The sequence below is a fragment of the Phasianus colchicus genome, chromosome 34 (assembly GCF_987193195.1).
Source record: "Phasianus colchicus chromosome 34, bPhaCol1.hap1.1, whole genome shotgun sequence".
Taxonomy (NCBI): domain Eukaryota; kingdom Metazoa; phylum Chordata; class Aves; order Galliformes; family Phasianidae; genus Phasianus; species Phasianus colchicus.
The window spans coordinates 863,829-884,469 of record NC_143469.1 but is presented as its reverse complement, the minus strand read 5'-3'; the positions used below and the strand labels follow the sequence as shown (position 1 = coordinate 884,469).

Sequence of the window (20,641 nt, the reverse complement as noted above, 5' to 3'; positions counted from 1 at the left end):
GACATCTAGCACTGAACACTCGCTCGTCGAGAGCAGCTGCTTTGGACCGGCCTGGCCAGCACCGCAGCAAGCGATCTCAAGGCACGAGGGGCTTTGGGGCTTCACGCTGTGCTGCCATGCAGCAATGGCAGCAGAGGGCCAGTCTGGCGGAGTGTACTCTGAAGAACTGTCCCAGGATCATAGAATCACAAGGTTGGCTACGACCTGCAAGATCATCTAGTCCAACCACCTGCCCATTCCTATCAGTACCACAAGCACTAAACCAGATCTCGCAGCTCCTCGTCCAGGCACCTCTTGAACACTGCCAGGGACGGCGGCTCCACCACCTCCCTGGGCAGCCATTCCAGTGCCTGACCACCGTCTGAGAGAAAAAGTTTCTCCTAGTGTCCAACCTAAACCTCCTCTGGTACAACTTCTGGCCGTTTCCTTGGGTCCTGTTTGTTGCGTGGGAGAAGAGGCCAAACCCCTCCTCATCGCAACCTCCCTTCAGGTAGTTATAGAGAGCAATGAGGACTCTCCCGAGCCTCCTCTTCTCCAGGCTGAACAATCCCAGCTCCCTCAGCCGCTCCTCATAAGACTTGTGCTCCAGACCCCTCACCAGTTTTGTTGCCCTTCTCTGGCCACGTCCCAGGGCCTCAGTCTCTTCCTTGTAGAGAGGGCCCAAAACTGAACACAGCACTCGAGGTGCGGCCTCGCCGGAGCTGAGTACACTAATGTACACTCTGTACTGAGTACACTCTGTACACAAATGCGCGCAGTACGGGAAATAAACAGGAAGAGTTGGAGAGCTGCGTGCGGTCTCACAGCTATGATCTCATTGCGATCACGGAGACGTGGTTGGACAGCTCGCTTGACTGGAATGTTGTCATGGAGGGCTATTTGCTTTTTAGGAAAGATCGGCCGGCGAGGCGGGGTGGTGGAGTTGCTCTTTATGTAAGAGAGCAGCTAGAATGTATTGAACTCTACCTGGGGGAGAGTGGTGTAGCAGTGGAGAGCTTGTGGGTGAGAATCAAGGGGCGGGCTGGTATGGCTGACACTGCTGTGGGAGTGTACTACAGACCCCCTGATCAGGAGGAGGAGGTTGATGAGGCCTTCCATAAGCAACTGGAAGCAGCGTCACGATCCCAGGCGCTGGTGCTTATGGGGGACTTCAATTATCCAGATATTTTCTGGATAAGCAATGTGGCCAGGCACGCGCGGTCCAGACGGTTCCTGCAATGTGTTGAGGACAACTTTCTGATGCAGGTGGTTGAGGAACCGACGAGGGGAGGGGTGTTGCTGGACCTTCTTCTCACTAATAGAGAAGGGCTCGTCAGGGAAGTAAAGGTGGGGGTAGCTTGGGTTGTAGTGACCACGAGATGGTGGAGTTCATGATCCTGAGTGGAAGAACTAAAGCAAAAAGTAGGACTGCTACCCTGGACTTTAGAGAGCCAACTTTGATCTCTTCCAGGACATACTTGGAGCTATCCCATGGGCTAGGGTGTTAGAAGGTAAGGGGGCCTGTGAGAGCTGGTCGGCATTTAAACAGCTCTTCTTCCCAGCTCAGGATCGGTGCATCCCTGTGAGCAAGATATCTGGAAAGGGTGGCAGGAGACCTGTGTGGATGAGCAAGGAGCTCGTGCACAAACTCAAAGGAAAGAAGAAGGCCCACAAAATGTGGAAAAAGGGTCTGACCACTTGGGAAGAATATAGGAATGTTGTCAGGGCCTGCAGGGATGCGACAAGGAAGGCTAAAGCCCGCCTGGAATTGAACCTGGCAAAGGTGATAAAGGATAATAAAAAAGGCTTTTTTAAGTATGTTAACAGTAAAAGGAAGACTAGGGAGAATGTGGCTCCCCTGATTAGTGACGGGGGTGTTCTGGTAACGGGGGATGCTGAGAAGGCAGAGATACTGAATGCCTTCTTTGCTTCTGTCTTCAGTGAAAAAGCTCCCCCTCGGGAGCCAATTCTGTGATTCTGTAATCCGAGACCCTGGAGGTTCATGAAAGGGTCTGGGTAATGGAAGACTTCCCTTTAGTCAGGGAAGAGGTGGTCCGAGAGCGCCTGGGCAACACCACTCTTCACAAATCCATGGGACCCGATGGGATGCATCCACGGGTGCTGAGGGAGCTGGCAGAGGTGACTGCTGAACCACTCTCTGTCATCTTTGAGAGGTCTTGGAGAACGGGGGAGATGCCTGAGGACTGGAGGATAGCCAATGTCACTCTGGTCTTCAAAAAGGGCAAGAAGGAAGATCCAGGCAGTTATAGGCCAGTCAGCCTCACCTCTGTCCCTGGAAAGGTGATGGAGCAGCTTGTGCTGGATTCCATCTCAGACAACTGGAAGAAAAGGAGGTTATCAGGAGCAGTCAGCATGGGTTCACCAGGGGGAGGTTGTGCTTGACCAACCTGGTAGCCTTCTATGATGTTGTCTCTGGCTGGGTGGATGGGGGGAAAGCAGTGGATGTAGTCTACCTTGATTTCAGCAAGGCGTTTGATAGCGTCTCCCACGACATCCTTATAACAAAGCTGAGGAAGTGTGGGATAGATAGTGGACAGTGAGGTGGGTTGAGAACTGGCTGACTGGCAGAGCACAGAGGGTCGTCGTTGACGGTGCAGAGTCTGGTTGGAGGCCTGTAACCAGCGGTGCTCCCCGGGGGTCGGTGCTGGTTCCGATCTTGTTCAACATCTTCATCAATGACCTTGATGAGGGGATAGTGGCCACCCTCAGCAAGTTTGCTGATGATACGAAGTTGGGAGGATTGGCTGACACGCCTGAAGGCTGTGCTGCCATTCAGCAAGACCTGGACAGGCTGGAGAGCTGAGCAGAAAGAAACCTGATGAGGTTTAACAAAAGCAAGTGTAGAGTCTTGCATCTGGGGAGGAATAATCGCATGCACTGGTACAGGTTGGGGGATGAGCTGCTGGAGAGGAGCTCTGCGGAGAGGGACCTGGGTGTCCTGGTGGACAGCAGGTCGGCCGTGAGCCTGCAGTGTGCCCTTGTGGCCAAGAGGGCCAACGGCATTCTGGGGTGCATTAAAAAGAGCGTGGCCAGCAGGTCGAGGGAGGTGATCCTCCCCCTCTCCTCTGCCCTGGTGAGGCCTCATCTGGAGTACTGTGTCCAGTTCTGGGCTCCCCAGTACAAAAAAGACAGGGACCTCTTGGAAAGAGTCCAGCGGAGGGCCACAAGGATGGTGAAGGGCCTGGAGTGTCTCTCCTATGAGGAAAGGCTGAGTGAGCTGGGTCTGTTTAGCCTTGAGAAGACTGAGAGGAGACCTGATCCAGGTCTATAAATATCTGAGGTGTGGGGGGCAGAGTGGCGAGGCCGGACTCTTTTCAGTGGTATGTGGAGACAGGACAAAGGGAAACGGCCGAAAACTGGAGCATAGGAAGTTCCGCACAAATGTACGCAAGAACTTCTTTACGGTGAGAGTGACGGAGCACTGGAACAGGCTGCCCAGGGAGGTTGTGGAGTCTCTTTCTCTGGAGATATTCATGACCTGCCTGGATGCCTACTTGTGCGACCTGGTGTAGGGAACCTGATTTGGCAGGGGGGTTGGACTCGATGATCTCTGGAGGTCCCTTCCAACCCCTACGATTCTGTGATTCTGTGGCTGGTCACACCGCCTGTGGCCGGCACGCTCTTGTGGGCCGCCTTGGTGGCAACCGGGCCTTTCGCTTCCGCAGGCAGGGTCGAGGAGTCGACTGCTGCCTGGAGGCAAATTACAAATTGTGTAAAGCTCTCACTTTCATTTTGTCTTATGGTGGACCATGGCGATGGCTTAACAATAACTTTAGAGGCTGTGCGAATAGCATCCCTGGCTGCACAAGTAGTTGTCATAACTTCATGGGGCTGGAGGCCCAGGGCCTGTGCTTGGGGGGCAATCATTGTTGGGTCTGTACCCATCAGCTGCTCCAGCAGGCTGGAACCATGTAGCAGGTGATCCGCCCCAGTTACTTGAGCTAGTTGTCTTGCACAGTTATCTTCCCATTCTTGTTTAAAAACAATCATCCCTGCTCCGTCAAAAATTAGTCTACAGGTTTATGTCAAATGGGAGCATATCATCTCCCCCAAAAACACCATCTATAAGGGTGGAGACCATAGCTGAGTTAAGCCCTTTATCTGCAATTGCCTTAACAACTGCTTGTATATCCCTAGGGTTTATCGGCGAGTGGACCCTCTGTCCCCCATCCATCACCCGGGCCGGGAACGCTAGTGTGGCCGATGGGGCCCAGTCAGCGCATGCAATCTTTATTTTCCTCCAGTCTGTAAGAGGGATTTCTCCCCCTCACGGTTTCTCTTTAATTTGGATGGGAATATTTCGGCTCTTAACTGTTCGTATTCATTCCCTCCTCCTCTGAGTTTAAGTCAATTGCGAACCACTCGTCGCAGCCAGTGTCTGACCCGGAGTCAGAGCCCGACTGATCGGCCACTTCCGGTTTCCCGTACCTCTTTGTTAGGCTCCGGCCCCGCCCGCCTCCCTTGCGGGCAGGCCGTTCCCTCCCTCTTGGTTCGTCCCGCCCTCTGCTCGGCGGGATGTTCGCCCCACAGCGGCATTTCTTCAGACGGCCGCTCTGATTGGCTTTCCACCCTTCACTCACGCTGCCCTCACCTTCCCGGTCGCTCCCACCGCCTTTATCTAACACCTCCTCGATGTTCCCGCCAAGGGCGTCCTCCCCCCGCCCTCCCTCTTCTGGCTCGGCGCCATCTTGGGGCGCATAGGGGGGCGGTCGAGCCCAAATTTCCTCGGGCTCTGATTTCCCCGCGGCAGCCCTGGCCTCCTCGATTAACCCACCCCAGAAGGATTTAGCACGTTTCTGTCCCTCCGTGGGCGGGTCGGGGTTCGATTGAGAGGACACGTCATCGTCATCGTCAGAGGGGTGCAAAGTCCGCGCGGCCGCCCTGACTCCCAGTCCCGGGGTGGCCAACAAACGGCTCTCTGCCGCCCTCCAGCTCTCCCTCTCCCGCATGGCCCTGCGCAGGGCCCGCACGACTCTCCCCCACGACTCTAGGCTTCTCTCACAGCCCGAGGACATTGTCTCCTGAGTTAACGCTTTAGTGCACTTATCCCACACTTCGGGGTGGAGAATATCCACCAGCTGGTCAATGACAATAATTTGCAAAAGCCTTGCAATAGCGAGAGTAAAATCTTTGGGCTTACAATCGATACCCCACTGCTTATCTAACTGCGATACGACCTTCACAAGGACTTCCATCCTCCTTGTTGGTCCGGGAGCGTCCTCCCCGCCAGGCTGGTCCTGCCGCTCCGGCCGCCGTTCACCCGTCCAGGCGACAATCCCGGGTTTCGGCACCACTTGTTGCCTATCGTAGGCGTGGTGACCTGGTTCGGGAACGGCACGGCGACCAATCCCAGGTCGCTCGGTCCATCAGCTCGCTGACACCAATGTGGTGGACGGCAAATGGCGTTTATTGGTGGGAAAAACAGCCTTATATAACCTGGGCACTGAACACTATTGGCTATCAGGAGGGGGACCCTGTCTTCCCATACAACGCGATATCTTCCGGGCGCCAGACCCTCACTACCACACCATTCACCTCAGCCCAGAGATCCAGCTTATCCGGATCCCTCTGAAGGGCCTCCCTCCCCTCAGGCAGATCCACACCACTCCCAACTTGGTGTCGTCTGCAAACGTACTCAGGGGACACACAGTCCCCTCATCCAGGTCATCAACAAAGATATTAAACAAGGTTGGCCCCAGCACCGACCCCTGGGGACAGACACCACTTGTAACGGGTCTCCACCTGGATTAACTCCATTAGCCGCTACCTGTTGGGCACGGCCCTCCAGCCAGTTCCTCCTCCTCCATGGGGATGTGTGGGGCAGAGGGAGACTTGAGAGCTGCTGTGGTGGGGGTGGGTTGGGGTTGGACTTGGACTCTTGTGCAGCCCAATAAAAACCAGGAATGACCAGTATGGCCTCCCAGTGGTCAGTGGAATCCCAGAGGAACTAGTAGGATCCAGAAGGAGTGCACACCTGTATGGACCAGAAAAGACCAGGATGGACTCCTGGTGGTCAGTAGAGACCCATAGGAACCAGTAGGAGCGGAAACCAGTCCCGACCCATAAAAAACAGGAAGGATCAGCATGGCCTCGGAGCAGTCAACGCAGTCCCACAGGAATCAGCAGAAACCACTAGGAATGCACATCTGTATGCCTGGTGCTGGCCTCTCTGGCTGTGGCTTCAGGCCTGGTGACCAGTGTCGGCCCCCTCCCCTCCCCTCCCCTCCCCTCCCCTCCCCTCCCCTCCCCTCCCCTCCCCTCCCCTCCCCTCCCCTCCCAACCAGATCTCCTTCTATGATCTAGTGACTCGTCTGGTAGACGAGGGAAAGGCTGTTGATGTAGTCTGCCTAGGCTTCAGCAAGGCCTTGGACACTGTCTCGCACAGCATTCTCCTGCAGAAGCTGGCAGCCCGTGGCTTGGACAGGTACGCTCTTGGCTGGGTAAGGAACCGCTGGAAGGCCGGGCCCAGAGAGGGGTGGTGAATGGAGCTAAATGCAGCTGGCGACCGGTCCGAGTGTGTGGTGTTCCCCAGGGCTCAGTGCTGGGCCTGTCCTCTTCAAGATCCTTATTGATGATCTGGGCAAGTGCAATGAGTGCACCCTCAGGAAGTTTGCGGATGACGCCAAGTTGGCTGGAAGCGTCGATCTGCCTGGGGGTCGCGAGGCCCTACAGAGGGATCTGGACAGGCTGGAGAGCTGGGCTGAAGCCAATGGGATGAGGTTCAACAAGGCCAAGTGCCGGGTCCTGCACGTTGGCCACAACAACCCCAGGCGATGCTACAGGCTTGGGGCAGAGTGGCTGAAAGACTGCGTAGAGGAGATGGACCTGGAGGTATTGATCGACGGTGGGCTCAACATGGGCCAGCAGTGTGCCCAGGTGGCCAAGAAGGCCAATGGCATCCTGGCTTGCATCAGGAACGGTGTCGCCAGCAGGATCAGGGAAGTGATCGTCCCCCTGGACTCAGCTCTGGTGAGGCCGCACCTCGAGTGCTGTGTCCAGTTTTGGGTCCCTCTCTGCCAGAAAGACACTGAGGCCCTGGAGCAGGCTGAAAGAAGGGCAGGGTCACTAGGGAGGGGTCTGGAGCACAGGCCTTCCGAGGAGCAGCTGAAGGAGCTGGGATTGTTCAGTCTGGAGGAGAGCAGGCTCAGGGGAGACCTCATTGCTCTCTACGACTACCTGAAGGGAGGTTGTAGTGAGCTGGGGGTCAGCCTCTTCTCTCCTGTAACTGGCGATAGAACTAGAGGTAACGGCTTCAAGCTGCGCCAAGGGAGATTTAGGCTGGACGTTAGGAAATACTACTTCTCTGAAAGAGTGGTCAGGCAGTGCAATGGGCTGCCCAGGGAGTGATGGAGTCACCGACCCTGGAGGTGTTCAAGGAACGTTTGGATTTTGTGTTGAGGGACACGGTTCAGCGAGTACTATTGGTGACAGGTGGACGGTTGGACTGGATGATCTTGTAGGTCTTTTCCAACCTTGGTGTTTCTGTGCTTGTGTGTTTCTGTAACCAAGAGAGGAAAAGAGAAGCGTCAGGTCATAAAAGGGCATAAAGGATGGAACGCTGTCTCTGCAGCCGTGCTTCTGCTTGCGGGACGCCCGGCACTGCAATTGCGAATAAAATCTGCTTTATCAGAGATACCGTTCTGATAAAGCATTTGTTTGTTTCCAACAATCTGGGGCCTCCTTGGGATCCTTACCTTTGGGGTTCCCCTGCTGCTGACGTGCAGAAATCAAACTCTATGACCACAGAGTACTCACAAAGCAGTTCTGTTTCATCAGCGCTGCGCACACGCCGGATGCAGGCGGGGATATTCGCACCTAGCCTGCATACGGACGGCAAGAAAGGCACGTGCTTAACGAACAAGCTGCTTACATGTGCATGAGATGTCCAAGCAAAGGCTGGGTTAACACAATGATCAACATTCCCCCCCTCGCCCCACGCCTCAGCCCTTTTATCCTCCCCTCCCCTCCCCTTCCCTCCCTTCTCCTCCCCTCCCCTCCCCTTTCCTCCCCTCCCCTCCCTTCCTCTCACCTCCCCTTCCCTCCCCTTCCCCTCCCCTCCTTTCGGTCGGCAAGCCGCCCGCGTGGCGACAGCGCATGCGCGACAGCGTCTCCATAGCAACCGCGCTTCAGCGCGACTGTCCCCGCCCGTTGTCCCGGCGACGCGCCGTCGCGCGCGCTGTGACGTCATCGCCCCGCGCCCGGACCAGGAGCCGGCCCTGAGGAAGTCCTGCCGTGCCCCGCGCTGCTCCAACGCGGCGGGGCGGCCCCGGGGCTCCGAGCGCCGCCTCAGCTTCTACAAGTGGCTGTTCGGGGGGGGCATCGCTGCGGGGCCCTGCCTGGGAGGCTGAGAGGCCGGGGGGCCGCGTGCCGCTCTGCGTTGGCCCCGTGGGGCCTCTGTGCTCCTCAGGGCCTCTGCTCGGGGGCGGGAGGTGCCCCGTGTCCCCCCTCTCCCCCCGCCGTGGGTCGCCCGCAACGCCCCAGTCCCTCTGTGCGGCCCCTAGGTTTGCACTCTCCCCCCAGTTTGCCCCCTCCGCTTCCCCCATTCTGATCACTTCGGTCCTTTCCCACCCCTCCCCTCACTGCCTCCCCTCAGTGTCCACCCCTGTTTTCCATTCTGACCCCCAGCGTCCCCTGTCTGCCTTTCTGCCTGTCTGCCTGTCCGCCCCGGCCCCCCTTCCCTCCCCAGTCCCCTCTGCACGCCCAAAGGCTGTGCTGCCATTCAGCGAGACCTGGACAGGCTGGAGAGCTGAGCAGAAAGAAACCTGATGAGGTTTAACAAAAGCAAGTGTAGAGTCTTGCATCTGGGGAGGAATAATCGCATGCACTGGTACAGGTTGGGGGATGAGCTGCTGGAGAGGAGCTCTGCGGAGAGGGACCTGGGTGTCCTGGTGGACAGCAGGTCGGCCGTGAGCCTGCAGTGTGCCCTTGTGGCCAAGAGGGCCAACGGCATTCTGGGGTGCATTAAAAAGAGCGTGGCCAGCAGGTCGAGGGAGGTGATCCTCCCCCTCTCCTCTGCCCTGGTAAGGCCTCATCTGGAGTACTGTGTCCAGTTCTGGGCTCCCCAGTACAAAAAAGACAGGGATCTCTTGGAAAGAGTCCAGCGGAGAGCCACAAAGATGGTGAAGGGCCTGGAGCATCTCCCCTATGAAGAAAGGCTAAGTGATCTGGGTCTGTTTAGCCTTGAGAAGAGAAGACTGAGAGGGGACCTGATCCAGGTCTATAAATATCTGAGGTGTGGGGGGCAAAGTGGCGAGGCCAGACTGTTTTCAGCAGTGTGCGGAGACAGGACAAGGGGAAATGGCCAGAAGCTGGAGCATAGGAAGTTCCGCACCAATGTGCGCAAGAACTTCTTTAGGTGAGGTGACGGAGCACTGGAACAGGCTGCCCAGGGAGGTTGTGGAGTCTCCTTCTCTGGAGATATTCAAGACCCGCCTGGACGCCTACCTGTGTGACCTGGTGTAGGGATCCTGCTTTGGCAGGGGGGTTGGACTCGATGATCTCTGGAGGTCCCTTCCAACCCCTACGATTCTGTGATTCTGTGATTCCGTGATTCTTCTGATCCCTGGTGCCCCCTTCCCCCACCCCACCCCCACCAGTCTCCCCGTTCTGTCTCCTTGAGTACCCTCCAGTCCTTTCTATCTGACCACCAGTATCCCCTGTTGTCCCTCCCAAGGTTGTCCCCAGGTGGATCCAGGAAGTCCTTGGATTCATCCAGAAGGGTCTGGAGATGTCCCAGAAAGATCCTGTAGGGTCCAGGTGGGTCTCCAGGTAATTCTAGGGTATTCTTGGATTCACTCAGAAGGGTCTGGGGATTTCCCAGAGAGGACTTGTCTGGTCCAGGGCGTCCTCTGGTGGGTTCAAAGAGTCCTGTTTTCTTCTGGGAGGGTCTGGAGATGACCCAGAGGGATTTGGGGGTGACCACGGGGTCCCCTGGAGTCCTCCAGAGGTCTCAAATGGGAATTCTGAGGACAGCCCCACATAGTGACACGTCCTCCTTCTGCTTTGTCCCCACAGGATCGCCCTCAAAACCATCTGTTTCTATTAAAATAAATACTGCGTTGATTTCATTGCATTTTTTTCCCAAGTTCCCTTCAGAAATGGACGGTTCCTACCACACCCTCGTGCAAAGCCCCACTGAAACAAGCCCACGGAGGGCCACCGTGCGACACCAGGACAACCGTCAGCGGTGCCAGCACTGGGACAACATCCTGTCCCTGAAGTTTTCACTGTCACTGTAGCCGTGGAACCTGGCGCCGTCCCAACCCGTCTACCTTGAGAGCCCCATCAGCGTCCTACAGCTCCCTGCCAAGTGTGGAGGGAGTGCTGACTGGGCTGAGGGGAGAAAGGCACTACAGAGGGACCTGAATAGGCTGGATCGATGGGCCAAGGTAAACTGAGTGAGTTTCATTAGGGCCAAGTGTCGGGTCCTGCTTTTTGGTCACAACAAGCCCCGGCAACCCTACAGGCTTGGGGAGGAGTGGCTGGAACGAGTGACAGGACGAGGGGAAATGGCCTCAAGTTGCGCCAGGGGAGGTTTTGGTTGGATATCAGGAAACACCTCTCTATGGAAAGGGTTGTTAAGCACGGTAATATAGGCTGCCCAGGGAGGTGGTTGAGTCACCATCCTTGGATATGTTTAAAAAGCATCTGGGTGTGGTGCTCTGGGCCATGATTTAGCGGAGGGTTGTTAGAGTTAGGCTAGTATGGTTAGGTTGTGGTTGGACTTGATGATCAGGAAGGTCTTTTCCATCCTGAGCAATTCTATGATTCTGTGTTTCTATGATTCTATGCTTGGCCTTGTCCAACGGAGCCAAATCTGAAACGCCTTGTTGTGCAGTGTGAAAGAAACACAGCAAGCTCACCACCTTCCTTTTTTTCCTTCGTGAAGTCCCACCCGAAGAAATCAGTGCAGTGGGAGATCCTGAAGAAAAGGGTGCTTGGGCGTGACCTGGGAGAGCATCTTCTCCACTCCGGCCATGATGCTGAGGAACAGCCCATTCTTGGGATCTTCTTCTGTTGGCAAGCTGAAGATTAAAGAGAGATCATGTCTAGCAAGGGGCAAGTTGATAGCAGTGGTTAACTGTGTACTGGGAGTTGATGGCTGAGGGGTGGATTGAGGCTAATGCTAATAAGAGGCAAGCATCAAAGTTCAATGTCGGAGCGCTGAAGACAAGTTTGCAATCTCTCAAAGTCTTCAAATAGATACTACGTATATTTTCAAATGATACAAACTTCATTACTGTGTGTGAGAGAAGATTCATAAGTACGGTGAGAAAAGAGTGGATAGAGGGAGTGAGAGATGGCAGGAGAAGAGCTGAGAGGTCTAACTGTTTTTAAAGGAGTGCTGAGGCAGCTGGCTTGGATGGCTTAGCTAGAAGAGTTTTTCTGTTTGCCTGTGTGCCCTGGGTATCCATCTAACATTGCTTAAAGCAGACTGTGCGAGCCAATCCCACGTTAGCCTTTTGGCCAAAGAGAGTGTACTGAATCAGTTTCAGAGCTCCTCTGGACATGAGATTTAACACCTCCAATCTGGTGGGAGCTGTGATGGGACTTGCAGTGTCTCTGGCTTCCCCAGAATTACTTTCTCCAGGCTGATTCCTAGGTCCTGGCATTTCTTGGAAACCAAGTACACCCCTCTGTCCAGTTTCTGCACCAGAACCTACAGTGACATCTGTGACAGCTTTCTCCTCTAAGGAAGAACCAAGCAGTTCTGCCTTAGAGGCTCTAAGCTGGGCTTAGTGGATGGGAGGTGAGAAGAGCACAGCCTGGACCAGGACTTGAATAACTGTAAAAAAAAAAAAAAAAAGGAATCCCTTTCTTTTCTTGACTCTATTTTGTATTGCTTTTGACTTGTTTTCCTCTTCTTCAATCCCCTCTGCCCACTTTTGTGTCCTTCTCTCCAGCCACAGATTTGACTCTGAGCAGATTCCTGACCTAACCCAGGACAGCTACGTCTGTGACATTCGCAGCGTGAGCTCCCTCTGCAAAATGTACTTCAGGGAGCTCCCGAACCCCTGCTGACCGACCAACTGTATGAGAAGTTTGTGGTAAGTACAAGGCCATGTCTTTCATTTGCCTCTTCCCTGGGCCTCTTGGCATGGCCTGTCACATACACACACCTCTGCGCACCCTTTTTGGTCTTCATTCTGTTTAAGTTGGGCTTGTTATAGAGATCCAAAGGTTGTCTCTGTAAATCAAGCAGTTCGTGCTTCCTGCACACCAGATGCCCACCTGGTGTTGGCATTCCACCACTCGAACAGTGGGAGATGGGTGCAGCAGTGCCCCAGCTCTGAGGTCCTTTTTCTGTTGCCCCATGAGGTTTACTCATGGGGGCGTGATATTGATGCCACACTGGGTGGTTCCAGGAGGTGGTTATTTGGGTATTAACAATGCCTGCAAGAATTCCTGTTTTTTTCCTGCTGTTCCAGCAGCTGTGCTGGTGGCATTTGGCCGATCCCCATCAACTCACTGATCCCCCAACTCGCTGTTTCTGTTAAGAAGGTAACAGTAAGCTCCCCAGTGTGTGTGTGCGATATATTTACCTCCGTCTGGAGCTGCCACACACTTCTTTTCCTTTTGACCCAGTGTTTTGCTTGCCTGTTGCAGCAGGACTTCAGCCGAAAACAAAAGTCTAGCTCTCAGTCAATGTGGCCAGTACGACCCCTGGGGTAATGCTTTGCTGAGATGTAATCTCTTCACTGTCCTGAAGGTCTTGTCTGCCTGTGCAGTGAGGCACAAGAGATGGCACGTGCCAAAGCCTTGTCCAAGGGCTGCGCATCTGCCCTGTCTTCTGTCTGATGGCAGCTTTAGCTCGTCTGCCTTTTCTTCAGATCACAGCAGAGCGAGTCTGCCTGCGTCAGCAGAAGAGTTGCCTTCATGGAGGTGCAGTTGCAGTCGGCCGTTGTAGAATTCATCTTGAACCACACGGACGTCCTATTCAGCTCCAAATCCAGCCCAGTCATCGGAGATGGAGCAGGTGAGCATCTCCCTCCTTTAGCCTTATCCTGTCCAGACACCTTGATCAAATCCTGACCTCCTCTGAGATATTTGAAATATGCTTTTACTGTCGAGGAGACAGCAGACTTCTGGGCTCACATAAGAATATGGCTACCAGTATCTTTCTGGGCAGCCAAGGATGCTCTGTAAGGACACACATCTGAGTGTCCTTTTGGCTGTTGCTGTTAGGTCACTGGCAAGCCAGCCATACAGAATAACTCAACTCTTTCCCCCACTCCCTCTCTCCTTTCTAAGATCACTCTCATCAGTGCTTCTATGCGTTTTCCCCTTTGAGCGGTCCTGCAGTGCAACACAGTGCACGGTCTGCTGATCCTCACAAGCATCTCAGAAGACAAATAGCAATTAGCAGATTTAAAGAAAGCACTTGGTATTCCTTAGCACTGATGCTGAGAAATGTAAGTCCTGCTCTTAACATGAGATATTCCGACAGACGCTTTCCTGCTTACTTCTGCACAGTCCCTATAAGTTAACCAGCAGGGCTGTCCAGCTGCATGGCCCAGTTCTCTGCCTGCATTGCTGATTTGTGGCTTTAGAATCACAGAAGCATAGAATGGCCTGGGTTGAAAAGGACCTCAAAGGTCATCTAGTTTCTATCCCCCTGCCACGGGCAGGGTCACCAACCACTAGACCAGGCTGCGCGGAGCCACATCCGGCCTGGCCTTGAATGCAGGCAGCTCTAAGTTTGTTCCATCTGCTTTGATAACCTGTCCTTCCAATGCAATTTGCACAGTCACGGCAGCTATTACCACCGGCGGAGTACAGATAGCTGCTTTTCCAGAATATTTGCTGCTTTCCGTTTTGTACAAGCGTTGCTCTTCGCTGCATAGCACAGTTGCTGTAAGTCCAGCTTTTGTTCCCACTGGAAGGCAGTTTGTATATCAGCAGGATGCAGGGGTTAGCTTGGCTGAACAGGAACAGCCACAGCAGGCTGAGCTGTGCCAGGGGAAGATCGACATGCAAAGCACCTGAGCCATGTCTTATTTTCACGTCAAAATGTCATCTTCTGGGGGCAAAACCTGGTATTTCTGGGAGCAAATGTCACATATTTCAGAGAAAAATGGTATTTCTGTGATGAAATGCCATATTTATGGGAGTAAGTGTCATACTGAGGAGTGTAAAATAGTATTTTGTGGAGGAAATGTGAGGTATTTCTAAGAGGACTGGTATTGCAGGGAGCAAATGTCTTATTCTGGGGGGAAATGGTCATATGTATGTGGGAAAGCCGGTATTTCTGGGAGAAAAAGGCAAATTTTGGGAGGAAAAAACAGTATTTCTGGTAGAAAATGTCACGTATTTGGGAGAAAAATGGTATTTCTGTGAGAAAATGTTGTGGTTTTGGTTGAAAATGTCATATTTGGTATTGGAATCTAGTATTTTCTGGAGAACACCTGAAGTATTTCTAAGAATACTGGTATTTCTGGCAGAAAACATCATATTTTTGGAAGAAAAGGTCACATTCACAATTGAAATGTGGTATTTCTGGGAGAAAAGGACATATTGTATAACCAATGAATATACAGATGTTATAATTAAGAAATATACAAGAGAGTTTGGCTAAGCAGGTCATCACACCAAAGAAGAACATATAGAGGAATTACCCTTGTCCTGGGCCCGCTGAGAAGACTCTAAGAGGAGCTATCTGCACAAGAGACCCTTCCCCACTGCTCTTAAATGGGTCTAGGAGAGGTGCAGCCAGACTCCAGCCCTTCCAGCAGCACAGCTGAATTGCCTTCACCTGTGCTCCCAGGGCTGACTCATTGCTCACCCCAGGTGATCAATCAGAGGTTCAGGCTGCGATTCAGCAGTTCCCATACAATGCCCAAGATGTATTCCTGGACTGGGGCAACAGACACCTTATACTCCCAGGGTAGGAGATGCCCAACCCCCAGTTTCAACCATGTTTGGGTGACAGGAATAGTCTGTCCCCCAAAACCACCAATCATCACTCTGTCTCCATCAAATTTGGTCAGATCTCCGTAGATAATTGATGTTTCCTCTCCAGTATCAACGAGTGCCAGAACTCTCTGGACGTTTTTCCAGAACCAGAATATTGTCAACTCTACATAGGGCCTCCAGTCCCTCCCGGAGGCCCTAGGGGGACTAACATCCCCTGTCACGCCATGAACTGAGCCTAAGTCAAGTCTTTTGTTTCAGGTGGCTCAGGCACTGTAGCCCGAGACACCTGAGGGGACTTCTTTTTTCTATTGGGAACAATGAAATCCTTTAAGTCCTATGTCATCATTGGTACTTTTTCCTCTAACTCTTACTCTTGGTTTCTTGGGTAATTTTCGAATTTCTGCTTGTCCTTCTGCTGTTTCCACAGCTGAAGGAGGATGTGATTGGGCTGGTGGCCGATTTTTGCAAATTGGACCCCAGCCCAAATAATATCGTTAAACATTTGTTTACGCAAAACCCTTACGGGCCCGACTGCGGATTCCGCACAGGTGGCCTCTTGGTTTTAACTACTGGCAGCACCTCTGCTTCTTCTACTACTCAAATATTGCACCTAGTGTGCAGACGCTCTGTCTCCCCCAGATCAGCTGCTGACTGGGCAGCCTGTTGAATCACAGCCTCTGAGGCCACCAGGGGGTTTAATATGGAAACTAAGGTTCCATATAGGTGAGAAGGGGCCTGCTGTAAGATTAAACCTCGCACACCTGCCAAAAACTTCACCATATCTGGGCTTTCTAACGAGTCCTCATATATCGCTTCTCTTATGCCCAGTTCACAAATAAAATTTTGAAGGCCCTTCATGGAGGACCATAATCTTGTGTTTAATGGAATACCTGATTTGTTCAGCCAAACCGTGCAGCATGCTGCCATTAACCAGTCTATTATTGAATGGTTCTCGATGTTATGCTGAACAGCAGCATGCAGTCTCTGCCTGAGGGCAGGGTGTACCATCATGGTGGCCGATTTTGATACTTCTGGCCCATTAACCATGATGCCTTCCGCCGCTGAATCCCATAATCTAAGCAACCACGTGGGTACGCTCTATTGGCTGCTGCTGAAATCTCTGCACCATATCCATTAGTTCTGTTGGTGTGTATGGCCCAGCCGTTACGTTACAAGTAAATGCGTTTGGGCAGGGAGCCATTGGTCAGGGGGCACCCCTGCCGGTCTATCTTGTACTTTCTTTGTCTTTTGGGTTATAATAGGACGGAGTTCCAAGGAATCCGCCATAAGTGGAACCTCTAAATCTGACTTAGACTTTTTGTTTTCCTGTTCAACCAGGCCCGTTACTTCAGAGGTGTGGTTATTATCTACTGAAATATTGCGGACTTGCCCTATCAGAGAATGTAAAGTCAGTCTTTTCCCTGTTAATACATTAAGTTCCTGTTCCAGTTTTTCACTACGATCTTTTAATAGTTGATTTTCACTTTCTAAGATGTCGGCTCTTATCTCAGCTGGATTTAAGGCATTTAACAGTCGCCATGCCTTTCTTTTGTAGTTAGGATGTCTCTGTCTAATCCTTGAAAGTATTCTGTCATGCAGAATGGGGAAATATTCCCCATAGTATGCAGGGGACCCCATTTCTCGACTATGGTTGTTAATCGGTAATAAGGAAGACCCAGAAACCCTGGGATCTGTCCGGGGATCATTTTATCTAAGGGGCAATGTTCTCCCCCCTGACCCATTTATAGAAATTGCACAGAAAGGACACGATATAAATTTTAGTATATTTGGCCTGCCTGGCTCGCCAAGTATACGATCTATGAATGTACAGAAGTTATAGTTATGAGGTATACCAGCGAGCTTAGCTACGCAGTTATTACACCAAAGCAGAATAGATAGGATGCTTACCTGCATCCTGGGCTCACTTACGAAACTCCAGCAGAGCGAATCTCCAGAAGAGATCCTTCCCCACTAGTAGTCAGCTCTTAAATGGGTCTAGGAGAGGTGGAGCCTGGCTCCACCTCTTCCGGCAGCACAGGTGAATTGCCTTCACCATGTAGAGGGCATTTTTTCTTCCTGACCAGGAAGCCGGAAACAGACACTGACACTCTCCTCTTTAATCCATTTCCATTAGCTTTCAGCTGTCTCCTCTGCCATCACCATCAGAGCTCAGTGCACTTTCAAACAGTTCCCATACAGCTTGTAACTGGTAAAATGGAAAGGATTAAGAAATCATATGATTTATAATAATATTTAATTGGAATTACAATTATCATAAGGACAACAAACAAATTCCGGTTGAAAACAAAAAAGAAATAAGAGATATTCAGTGACGTCAATGCTAGTATCTCCACAGACTTTGGAGGTCATGTGAAGATGATGAATGTCTTACTAATGCTGAGGCAAGATGTATTTAAACAATAACCTGGGGGCACCCTTGAGCTCCTGGTTCCTCATGCTGTAGATGAGGGGGTTCACTGCTGGAGGCACCACCGAATACAAAACTGTCAGCACCAGGTCCAGGGGTGGAGAGGAGATGGAGGGGGGCTTCAGGTAGGCAAAAAAAACACTGCTGAGAAACAGGGTCACACAGGCACCACCAGCCAGGCGAGGGAGGCATGTGGAAAAGGCTTTGAGCCATCCCTGCTAAGAGGACATCCTCAGCACAGCCCTGAAGATCTGCACATAGGAGAAAAGAATGAAAACAAAATACCCAGATGTTAAACAGACAGTAATCACAACAACCCACATTTCTCTGAGATAGGAGCTGGTGCAGGAGAGTCTGAGGATCTGGGGAATTTCACAGAAGAACTGATCCACAACGTTGCTTTGGCAGAGTGGCAGTGTGTTGTGTGGAATAGAGAACCCCAGAGCCCCAGGCAGCTGCTGCCATGGTAGCACAAGCTCTGCTGCCCAGCATCTGCTGCAAGGGCTTGCAGATGGCAACATGGCGGTCATAGCACATCACGGTGAGAAGGGAATATTCTGCTGTCATGAAAAAAAGAAATAGAAAGCCCTGTGAAATACATCCAACATAGGAGATGTCCCTGGAGTCTCAGAGGACATTGGCCATGGCTTTGGGGACAGTGGTGGAGATGCAGCCCAGGTCGAGGAGGGTGAGGTTGAGGAGGAAGAAGAACATGGGTGCATGCAGGCGGTGGTGGCAGGCTACAGCTGTGCTGATGAGGCCGTTGCCCAGGAGGGCAGCCAGGTAGATGCCCAGCAAGAGCCAGAAGTGCAGGAGCTGCAGCTGCCGCGTGTCTGCCAGCGCCAGGAGGAGGAACTCGCTGATGGAGCTGCTGTTGGGCATCTGCTGCTGCTGGGCATGGAGTCCTGTTCAGGGTGCAAAAGTTAACAGCAACTCAAGGCAATTCTCATAGACGCTCCTCCTTCCAAACTATAGAACTTTTTATTTCTTATGGGGAAGTGTCTATTTAGCTGCATAACCTGAGTTTAATTTCATGAGGTTCAGCATTCCATAAGCAAGGTATGGAGCTTTTACGTTCCTGTCATCTCCTAGTCTATGGACATTGTGTTGAGGGACATGGTTTAGTGGGAACTATTGCTGATGGGTCATGGTTAGACTGGGTGATCTTGTAGGTCTTTTCCAACCTTAGTGATTCTATGATTCTATAGTTGTATCACTGCTTTCTGGATATTTTTTCTCTTAGGAACTTTCCATGTCTACCCTTACTTCCCTCAGACCAGCTATCCCAACATCTATGCCCTTAAATTTCTCTTAGAGAAAGTTGTGTATTTGTAGGATAAGTGTATGTTTATGTTTGCAGAAAAGAACAATAATTTCAGCTGGTGCTGTCCTTTGGGAGAGGAGTGGCTGAAAGCACATTAGGAGACTGTTCACAAAGCTTCCTGAGTCCCCAGAGCCCAGCCCAGCTCAGCAGCGAAGGATGTGATTTTCTCTTCCCCACTGTTCTCCCTGGAGATATCCATGGGGCTCCAGGGACAACAGCTCCTGAAAGAAAACAGGGTGATCATAGCAGAATGTTCTTTGAATTCAGCTGAACTAATTACTGGATGTCCAGTGGACAGCATCTGATTCCAGAAGCATGCTTGGTTCTCCAGAGCGTGTTTGCCAAGGAGAGGTGCAAATGCCCCATCTGGAAACTCTGTTCATGGTCCACAACAAAAAGGAGCCATAGACAAGAACAAAGAGGGGATGGCTTTCCCTGGGGACTGCAGTGATCCCATCCCCAGATGGAAAACCTGGGGCTCAAATGGGCTTCAGCTCCCCACAGACCCATGGGAGATGAGATCACTCTTGGTTTACTTCAGATATGCACAGTACAGTTGTCTGCATATGAATCACTTGTTTGAGTCCTTGGTCTTTATTCATTGGGCTGAGGGGCTCTTGTTCACATTCAGACTCTCGGCGATGACCACGGGGCCTTCAGTGGTCCCAGATGTGTGCCAGTGCCTGCATACTGTGGTGCAAAATCTTGGAGATAGCCACCTCCTTCTTGGCCATCCTTAATGACTCCGGATGCATTCATTCCGGGCACCTGACTTGTATCCCCGTGTCCCCATGGAGTATGCAGAGTTATTCTGCTGACCAAATGGATGAGCTCACCAGAAGAATAGAGAGATCTTTCTCTATGCTCCATCTACTGCATATTCTGCAGCTCGAGGCATTACAAGCCTCAGTTTGTTCTGGGCTCTCATTTTATTGGCATCAGAAGAAGCCTGGTGCCATCCGTTTCCTGGGGTGATCAGCACAGTGACACGCAGCTGGCAAATGCAGCACAGGGCCTTCAGAAAAGCTGTGCCATCGTGGTGTCAGTCAGTGCTGACTGGACAACCCCTACCTCACAGAGGGGTCTCATGCCCGTGTGCTACCTTCTGGACACTGATATCAGGCTGTAGAAACAAGATGCAGCCAGGCTAAATCCAATGTTAGTTCTGGAATGGGATGCTGTCTTCACAGTCATGTACTCAGCAAAATGAATAAAAGTGATGAGCTAGAGATCTCTGTGCAGGTGCAGGATGTTGTTTGGATCACAAAGACTTGATGGGTTGGCTCCCGTGGCTGCAGCACAGGAGGAATACAGGCTCTTTTGGATACATTGGCAAGGAAGATGAGGAGTGGACGTTACTCTCTGAAAGTGCACTGAGCTCTGATAGTGATGGCAGAGGTGACAGCTGAGAGCTAATGGAAATGGATTAAAGAGGAGAGCGTTGGTGTCTGTTTCTGGCTTCCTGGTCAGGAAGAAAAAATGCCTCTACAGATAGACACAGGCCTCATGGTTTCAGGCTCTTGATCCCATCTGGGGCGTTATTCACTCCAGTACGTGCTGGAAAGAAAAAAGGACATTAGCAGGACATTAGCCATCCAAAAGATTCCTGGAGAGCACAGATGACAGCTGCCTGACTCAAACCATAGAGGAACCAGAGGGGAGAGGTGCTCATCCTCCTCATCAGCAAGGAGGAACTTGTAGAGAATGTAAACATCAAAGAGACCCTGGGCTGCAGAGACTGTGAGATGGTGGAGCTAAGGCTTCTGAAGGGAGGGCAAAAGACAAGCTCACAGCCCTGGGCTTTAGAACAGGCTTTGGCTTCTTCAAGTGTCCAGCAGGGTATGGCCCTGCAGGGAGCAGGGATTCAACAATATGGTGAATATCCAAGGATCACCTCCTTCCCATGGAAGGGGAAGCCAGGGAAAACATCACAGGCCCTGCATGAATGGAAAAACTTGACTTGATCAACCTAAAAC

General features: G+C 52.0%; 1 long non-coding RNA gene across 6 annotated transcripts; it reads left to right on the top strand.

Annotated features, from left to right (window-relative positions):
* The first annotated feature begins 8,160 nt into the window (after window positions 1–8,160).
* On the top strand, window positions 8,161–14,037 carry LOC149913836 (uncharacterized). 6 transcript variants are annotated; one of them, XR_016460908.1, is made up of 6 exons: window positions 8,161–8,501; window positions 9,674–9,756; window positions 10,015–10,388; window positions 10,889–11,749; window positions 11,904–12,047; window positions 12,831–14,037. It is a non-coding gene; the product is annotated as an uncharacterized LOC149913836 (long non-coding RNA). The 6 variants fall into 6 exon arrangements; XR_016460906.1 differs by having other exon boundaries at window positions 10,015–11,749; window positions 12,831–12,976; window positions 13,252–14,037; XR_016460905.1 differs by having other exon boundaries at window positions 10,086–11,749.
* The last annotated feature ends 6,604 nt before the right edge of the window (window positions 14,038–20,641 follow it).